The following is a 9,646-nucleotide window of genomic DNA, read 5'->3' on the forward strand; positions in this document are numbered from 1 at the left end:
ATGTTCAATTTGAAATTAAATCCTCTTTGATTAATGCATTGCCTAAATTTCATGGGTTACCGGGAGAGGATTGCCATAGGTTTTTGCATACTTTCCTATTGGTTTGTGATACTATGAAGCCTATGCATGTAAATGTTGATGATGTTCAAGCTAAGGCTTTTGTATTTTCTCTTGAAGGTTTAGCAAAGGAGTGGTATTTCAACTACCCTTCTTATGTGAAAGTGAGCACATGGGCCGAGCTAAGAAGACTCTTCTTAGATAAATTCTTTCCAAATTCCAAGGTCACCAATTTGAGAAAGCAAATCTATGGGGTCCAACAAGGAGAGGATGAGAGTCTCTATGAGTATTGGACTAGATTCCAAGGCCTTTTGGCTAAATGCCCACACCATCAAATTTCTAGTGAGAATTTAGTCCAATATTTCTATGAGGGCTTGATTCCAAGAGACAAAGTTAACATTGATGCCGCTAGTGGTGGATGCTTGATTGACCTCACTTCCTTAAAGGCTTGGGAACTAATTGACAAGATGGCTTCAAGTGGTGCTCAATACTCTACAAGGGAAAAGAGAAATGTGAATATGGTAGGTTCCTCAGTTCTTAATGATTCATATGTGGACTTGCTAGCTGCCAAGATTGGGAGAATGTTGGCTCCACAAATATCTCAAGTGAGCAATGTAAGTACTTCTCAAGCACTTGTCCCTTATTCTTGTACTTTTTGTGACTCACCTATGCATGTAGAAAGCAATTGTCCTATTAAGTTTGAACAAGTAAATGCTATCTACAATGGAAAACAATCCTATGGTGGGAGGCAAGGGCAAGGAGCTTATTCTAATACTTACAACCCTTCATGGAGAGACCATCCTAATTTCTCCTATTCAAATCCAAATGTGGCTTTACAAGACAATCAACAAAGAGGATCCTATCAAAACACCTTTGGCCGTGACCCTCCACCTCATTTGTCTCAAGGTAGCTCTTCTCAAAGCTACAATCCAAGTGGTAATTCTCTTACACCTTCTTCTAATTCTTATAGTGATAGGAGGCTTGTTCCAATTGAGAGTTCTTCTAATTCGAACTCTTCTAATGATGTGAATGTGTTACGTAAGCAGTTGATTGAAATGAACTCTTTGTATAAAAACATGTATGATGGCTTAGGGAACAAGGTAGAGAGTATGGGTAACAAGTGTGAGAACATGAACTCTAAAATTGATGCCCTTACTTCTCAAATGAATATGCTTGCTAACCAATTAAGTGCAGCCAATGCTCAAGCCTCTACATTACCATCCAACACCGTTGCTAATCCTAAAGCTAATCTTAATGCTATCACATTGAGGAGTGGCAAGGAGTTGGGAGAAAGAGTACAAGAAGACAAAAGACAAGGGAAGGCCGAGAAGCCCTCTTTAAATTCTTCAATTGATGTTAATGTTTCTAGTTCTTCTTTTGCTCCTAATGATGCATCTTTTTGTAGAGATGATGAGGATGAAAACATTGAGGAGATCATATGTGAGCAACCACCATCTAAGGTGGAAAAGGGGACTATGGCCGAGTTGTTTAGTAAGGAAAAAGAGGGAGAGGCCGAGCAAAGTGAAACAAGAAAGGAGAGTTCAAGGAAGGAAGAAGGAAAGCAAAGTCAAGAGATTATGAAGAAGCTTCCTTTTCCACAAGCACAAGTGGTCCCTAAGCAAGTAAAGGGACAATTTGATCAAGAGGTATATGATTTCTTCCACAAGATTCATGTTAATGTACCCTTGATGGATGTAGTTAAGAACTTTCCTAAGTATGCCAAATTTTTGAAAGATTGTTGTACAAATAAAAGAAAATTTAGGCCTAATGCAAGGGTACAATTACCCTCATCTGTGAGTGCTATCATGAAGCCTCAACTCCCTATAAAATGTGAAGACCCCGGTTCCTTCACAATTCCATGCAAGATTGGCAACACACATTTTTCTCATGCATTGATAGACTTAGGTGCAGCCATTAATGTTATGCCTCTTTCAATTTATCATGCCTTGAGTCTTGATTGCATGCATAAGACACCTATGATATGCCAATTAGCGGATAGAAGTGTTAGAAGACCACATGGAGTAGTAGAAGACTTGTTGGTTTGTGTTAAAGGTCTATTATTTCCTGTGGATTTCTATGTGCTTGATATGTCAAAAGAAGGGAGTGGGGATGATATTTTGATTTTAGGAAGGCCATTTATGAGGACTGCCCGTACATTGATTGACATGGAAAAAGGTAGTTTGATTTTGAAATGTGGAGAGGATCATGTTATTTTTAATATATATGAAGCAATGAAACATCCTTTTGAGGATTATTCTTTGTTAGGTGTAAGTTCCATTGAGTTATTGCTTCATGATGCTTGTGAGTCTCACATGCTTGATTCTTTCTCACATGTTGATGATGATTTGTCTCTTGTTACTACTACATGTATTGATGGATGTAGTTGTCCTATTTGTTTAGAGATTGATGCATGCTTGAATGATGCAACTACTTCTTCTCATGATTTGTTTAAAATATCTCCTATGCTTGATCTTGAAATGCTTGAGAAGGGTATATCTTCTTGTGTTGTAGGTACTAAAGCCATTAAGGCCGAATCTATGAGTTTTTCTCCACTCGAGCTTGATGTTCTTAGGATTCCCAAGCTATTGGAGGAAAATTCTACACTTTCACATGTCGAGGCCGTGGCTCAAGTCCAAGCACTTGAGGACAAGTTGCAAGAAAAGGGGGAGGCTGTAAAGAAAGAAGAGGAGAAATCAAAAACAAGTGAGAAGCCTAAAAGACAAGATAGTACCATGGAATATTCCACCAAATTAGACTTGAAGAAGCTCATTCCCTCTTGTGTAGAGCCACCTACCTTGGAGTTGAAGCCTTTACCATCCAATCTCAAGTATGCATATCTCATTGAGAATGAGAAGCTTCCGGTAATAATTTCTAACTCTTTATCTCTTGAGGAAGAAAATGCATTACTTGATGTGTTGAGAAAGAACATACATGCTATTGGTTGGACTTTGGCTGACATTCCTGGTATTGACCCTATTGTGTGCACACATAAAATTTTTCTTGAGGACAATGCTAAGCCCATTAGGCAACCACAAAGGAGACTTAACCCATTGATTTTAGATGTGGTAAAGAAAGAGGTTGTTAAGCTACTTAGTGCTGGGATCATCTATCCTATAGCTGACAGTGAGTGGGTGTCTCCAACCCAAGTTGTACCTAAGAAAGGGGGGATTACTGTGGTAAAAAATGAGAAAGGAGAGCTTGTTCCAACTAGAGTTCAAAATGCTTGGAGAGTGTGCATAGACTATAGGAAGCTCAATAATGTGACTAGGAAGGACCATTTTCCTTTGCCTTTTATTGATCAAATGCTTGAGAGATTGGCTTCCAAGTCCCATTATTGCTTCCTAGATGGGTTTAGTGGGTATTTTCAGATTCCTATAGCTCCTAGTGACCAAGATAAGACTACCTTTACATGCCCCTTTGGTACATTTGCCTATAGGAGGATGCCTTTTGGTCTTTGCAATGCACCTGGTACTTTTCAAAGATGCATGATGTCCATATTTTGTGATTTTATTGAACATTGCATGGAAGTCTTTATGGATGATTTTACTGTGTATGGTGAGTCCTTTGATTCATGCTTGCATTCTTTAGATAAAGTGCTTGGTAGGTGCATTGAAAAGAAGCTTGTGCTTAACTTTGAAAAATGCCATTTCATGGTAGATAAAGGAATTGTTTTAGGCCATTTGATTTCTTCCAATGGCATAGAGGTGGATAAGGCCAAAGTAGATGTGATTGCTTCTTTGCCATATCCTGTTTGTTTGAAAGATTTGAGATCATTTTTGGGACATGCAGGCTTTTATAGGAGATTTATAAAGGGGTTTAGTGAAATTGCTTTGCCTATGTCTAAACTCTTACAAAAAGATGTTGATTTTGTTTTTGATGATGCTTGCAAAAGGAGTTTTGACACTTTGAAAAGCATGCTCATTTCCCCTCCCATTCTTAAAGCCCCAAATTGGTCTTTACCTTTTGAGTTGTCATGTGATGCTTCTAATTTTGCTGTGGGAGCTATGCTTGGTCAAAGAGAGGGCAAGTTATCATATGTGATTGCTTATGCATCTAGGACCCTAGATTCAGCTCAGGTTAATTACACCACAACTGAGAAAGAGTTGTTTGCTATTGTTTTTGCACTTGATAAATTTAGATCATATCTTCTTAACTCTAAAGTTGTTGTGTACACTGACCATGCTGCTGTGAGGTACTTGTTTAAGAAGACAGATTCTAAGCCTCGCTTGATTCGATGGGTGATCTTAATGCAAGAATTTGATGTGGAGATAAGGGATAGGAGTGGTTCTACCAATCAAGTAGCGGATCATTTGTCTAGACTACCTCATTTAAAAGCTACTATGGTAAACTCTAACCCTACTATTCCTTGTGATTCATTTCCTGATGAGGCATTGTGTGCCATTTCATCTAAGCCTCCATGGTATGCCTCTTTTGCTAACTATATTGAGTGTAGAGTCTTGCCTCCTTGTGCTTCACGTTTTGCCATTGAAAAATTGAAAAGAGAGTCTAGATTTTACATTTGGGAACCACCTTTGATGTGGAAGATTTGTAGTGATAAAGTGATTAGGAGGTGTGTTGATGATGTTGATGTGCCTTCTGTTCTTGAATTTTGTCACTCTCATGCATGTGGTGGTCATTTTAGCTCAAATAAGACAGCTAGGAAGGTTTTAGATTGTGGATTGTATTGGCCTAGCTTGTTTAAAGACTCTTATGAATTTTGTAAAGCATGCTTGAAATGTCAAAAGGTTAGTAGTTGGGGTAAGAGACATGAAATGCCTCAACAACCCATTTTATTTTGTGAGATTTTTGATGTTTGGGGCATTGACTTCATGGGTCCCTTTCCACCATCCTTTAGTTTTGAGTACATATTACTTGGTGTTGATTATGTTTCAAAGTGGATTGAAGCCATTCCTACTAGAACTTGTGATGCTAAGATTGTTTTGAAGTTTCTCAAATCTAATATTTTTTGTAGGTATGGAGTTCCTAAGGCCTTGGTAAGTGACCAAGGATCCCACTTTTGCAATAAGATGATGAAGGCTCTCTTGGCTAAATATGGAGTGCATCACAAAATCTCTACACCATATCATCCCCAAACTAATGGCCAAGCCGAAGTATCAAATAGAGAAGTCAAGAAAATCCTAACCAAGGTGGTGAACACAAATAGGAAGGATTGGTCTTTACACTTGGAGGATGCTTTGTGGGCTTATCGGACCGCTTATAAGACTCCCATTGGCATGTCTCCTTTTCGATTGGTGTATGGAAAGGCTTGCCACCTCCCTGTGGAGATAGAGCATAGGGCCTATTGGGCCATCAAGAAACTAAACTTGGATTTCCATCTTTCGGCTAAGGAGAGATTTCTTCAAATGCAAGAACTTGAGGAGCTTAGGTTGGATGCCTATGAGTCTTCTAGAATCTATAAGGAGAAAACAAGGATCCTTCATGACAAGCTAATCTTGAGGAAAAAGTTCCAAGAAGGAGATCAAGTCCTCTTGTTCCAAACAAGGTTTATTCATAAGCATGCCAAGTTGAAGTCTAAGTGGGAGGGACCATATTTAGTGACCAAGGTGTTTCCCTATGGGGTTTTGCAACTCTTGAATAAAGCCACGGGTTCCACTATGCAAATCAATGGTCACCTATGCAAGCTCTACAAAGATGCCAAATCACTTCAAAAGGAGGAGGACTTCTCTCAACATGTTTTTGAACCACCATGATAAGGTTGTATCTCTCTAACCTTGAGCTTTTACCTTCCTTTAATTGATATATTTAATGATAGGTATAGTTCAAGTGTGGGGGAGATGAACCTAGTAGGAAAATTAGAGTTTATTTGCTTTATTTGACTTCTTTGTTTTGTGTTTTAGTTTGAAAAAAAAAATATCTGCACCACACTTTTGTTATGCATTCATTATTGATCTCACCTTATTTTATCACTAGTCTATACATACATTGAGGACAATGCATGATTTAAGTGTGGGGGAGAGAAATAAACATTTTGTTTTGTTTGTTTGGTTTTGTTTGGTTTTGCAAAAAAAAAATTCAAAAAAAAATTTCTTTGTTTTGTTTTGTTTGAGGTTACTTAATTACCTAGCTCTTGAATGGATATTTTGATTCTTGAGATGTGGTAATTTTTAGGATTGAATAGGTGTGAAATGAACATTCTTTTACCTTGAATTAATGGATTAGAGTGGCATATTACCCATTCATGGAAGAGGCTAAACACTCATGTGTGATTAATTCCTTAGTGATGTTACCCTCTAGAATTTGTTTCACTTCTTAATTAAGACCATATATCTTGCACTTGTTTGATAGGAGATGAGAGATGGCATTCATAAAAAATAGCCAAGAGCCAAATAGCCAACCTATTATTATTTATTATCCTTTGTTAGCCACTTTGAGCCTTTGGTTTGATTCTTAAAAAAAAATATTCACCCTATTTTTCCCCAAGGAATGCATGTTACACTTTTATATGTCTTTTTAATATTCATTGCATGTCCTAGATCAAATGAGTGGATGCCTATTATCATTTCTCTATCCATTACTTCCATTGTTTTCAAAGAGTTAGGGCAACCAAAAAAAAAACAACAAAGATAGATTTGAAAAAAAAAAATTAGTCAAAAAGAAAAGAAATAAAGTTGCTAGAAAAAGAAAAAAAAAAGAGAAGAAAAAAAAGAAAAGAAAGAAAAAAATAAAAATAAAAATAAAAAGTTGCCTAGCTCATCCATTCCATTTGTTTTATTATTTCTTATCATTTCTTTCCATCCTCATTGTGTTAAGGTGTTCACTCAATTGAGTTAGGTTATGCTTTGCATATTAAGGGGATATATCTTGATTTAGCATTATTTTGATGCTAACCCTATTTTTTTTTATATACATGCATTTCTTAGACATCCTTTCATTACCTATATCACAACCTAATAAAGTCCATTTGATTCTTGATTGCAAGTGCTATTTAGTGATGGAGAAGTAGAAGGGTTACAAATTCATAGTAGGGTTTATCCTAAGAAATTTTGAGTGAAATTTAATACCTTATACACTTTGAGTGATGAGAGCAAACACTTAACCTAGAGAGGCTTACTCTTTGACATTGATTCTTGGTAAGGGTTTGTTTGTGATGTGCATAATTCTTTCGTAATTATTGCCACATTGATTGATAATTTGTAGAAGTTCATGAGCTAGTATTTTAGTGACTTGAAATAATGTTTTTCTCTTATTTCTTTGTCTTATAGTTTCTTTTGGGACCTTTTTCACTTGATTTTGCCCGGAGTGCAAAAGCTAAGTGTGGGGGAATTGATAGAACACATTTGTTACCCACTTTTATTTGTCAATTAGGACCATTTTATTAATGATTTATCACCTTCAAGTGCACACATTGCATTAGATTTGGAACTTTGCCTAAGTTTCTAATATCAGTGCACTAGGGGCATTTTGGTCCAAAAAATGAACTTTTGAGAAAATGTACAAGAAAAATTGACAAAGTGCATTTTATGTCCAGTTGATGAATGGTGAAATTATATTTTTAAAATTCATTTTAGTTTGGGAGTAATTAAATAAAAAAGTCAACACTTTCTTAAGTGTCTTAGTTTGTCCTAGTTTTTGGTTTGCCTTTGTGTGAAAATTTTTATATAATTTTGTGCAGCCTGAAACTTGGTTAATTTAATAAATTCTCCCTTCTAATTATGAATTTAATTCTGGACATGAATTAGATTTTATTATATCATATGCTATTTAATTGAATTATGTGATTTATGTGACATAGGTGGCATGTGACTTGTGCATCAATTGGGCAATTGAGGTCAACACTCCTTGAGGACAATGGCTGATGGTTTGCACGTGAATTATGATTATTTTGAGGGATTAGATCAGCTAAAATGATGTGGATGACACATGGGAAATTAGGCACACATTGGAATCATCTACAAACCAATAGGAAGTTGCCACCTTGCAAGTGTGACAAGGCTCCCATTTACATTTTAATTTCTTTTTCCTTATTTTAATTAAGCTTCAGCTGATGGGAGACACCAAGGAGCACGCCATTTTAAGTCTCAAATGGGATCCAACACATATCTCATTCATCTTCCACATTCTCTCTCTCTTGTTCATAGTGTTCTTCATTTTCTCTCTTTTGTTCTTCATTTTCCAGCACCCTAACCTCCATTTTCAGCCACCAAACCTCCACAAAACTCATACCATTCTTCTCCTCTCTTCATTTTCGTTCCATCCCTTCCATTTTCACAAGGATTGAAGCTCATTTCCATCATTCAAGAGCTATGGAGTTTGGCCTTCACAAGCAATCACTAGGGTTCTTGAAGATGAAGATTGGCTAAGTTTCTTTGTGGAATCCTAGAGAGATGAAGATGGAGGATGAGTCTTGAGCTTCAAATTGGCTAAGTTCTTTTGTTTCCTATCCTCTTCTCTTTTTACTAGATGGTTAGATTCCTTAATCTAGGGTCTAATCATCTTAGCTTATAAATTCTAATTTGAATTTGATGTTGATGTAAAGAGAGAGGATTGTTTCATTTAATTTCTTCCTTGGACAGCCATGACTGAATTTTGCCACTCTTTGTTTGGCACATAATCTTGTGTTTTTCAATTAGTGAATTTCTTGTGTTAATATTGCATAATCTTGTGGTGTTAATGCTTGTGTTATTGAGTAGCTTGACATAATCTTGTGGTTGCTCAATTTATGTGTTTGACCATGGCTGTTGAGAGAGGATTTTGAATGAATCACTTGGCTAATGTCTTCACCAATTGGTTAATTGAACTAGGGACTTTAATCTAAGACCTAGGGAGGTTAGCTAATTAGGTTAATTGGCTTAGGATAATTTTCTTAAGTCATGACAGCTTTAGTCAAGAGGAAAGGGAAGCTAAACTTAGCCTAATCATGAGAAGATAATGAGTCCAAAATCAACTAATCTCTAGGGTTCCATTATTGTAAAAAGGGAAGTTCATTTCACTCACTTTCACTAGCATTTTAATTACTTGCATATTAGGTAATTAGTTTAGATAATTAGATAGATAACTAAATTCCTACAAACTTTGGTTGATTTATTTCACTAGATAACTTTCAATTAGACTTAAAACCATTCCTTGGGAGATGACCTAGGGTTGGCCCTATATTGCATTAGGGTTAGCTTTAGTGTAATTTTGAGGATAAGCGACTAATTTCCTATCAGCTTGCCACATAACACTATATCATGTTGTTTTCAAAATCATAACTTAAGGTCGTAAAAGTAACAACCATGTGCCCTTAACATGTGCCGGATCACAAAACTAACAATCATGTGGCCGGACCTACAAGCATGAACATATGCCAATCTTATATCCTCCTGTTACCTCTGACACGAAACCGGTGGCTATTACGAGGCTACATCCTTCACAGATAAACCCAGCCTTCCACTTGTGAGGAGCTACCAGGCTAGGGTTAACTCACTCACTTATGTAATCTGGTTTTTCCTAATACTAATAACCATGGGGTGCCGTACCTCAGATCTAGCCTCCTCATGAATCGGTGGAGACTAGTTAGATTCGAGTCCCTCATAGAACAAGTGGGACAGTCCCGAATCAACCATGGGACAAGGGCTACCTCTCGATT

The 9,646-nt window shown here is 36.8% G+C and overlaps 1 non-coding gene across 1 annotated transcript; it reads right to left on the minus strand.

Moving 5' to 3' along the window:
* Positions 1-287: 287 nt before the first annotated feature.
* On the minus strand, positions 288-394 carry LOC129304299 (small nucleolar RNA R71). The gene has a single exon (XR_008591665.1). It is a non-coding gene; the product is annotated as a small nucleolar RNA R71 (small nucleolar RNA).
* Positions 395-9,646: the final 9,252 nt, after the last annotated feature.

This window comes from Prosopis cineraria, unplaced genomic scaffold (genome assembly GCF_029017545.1).
Source record: "Prosopis cineraria cultivar Desert tree isolate PC_DT_omini unplaced genomic scaffold, ASM2901754v1 PC2, whole genome shotgun sequence".
In the NCBI taxonomy this organism is placed as follows: Eukaryota; Viridiplantae; Streptophyta; class Magnoliopsida; order Fabales; family Fabaceae; genus Prosopis; species Prosopis cineraria.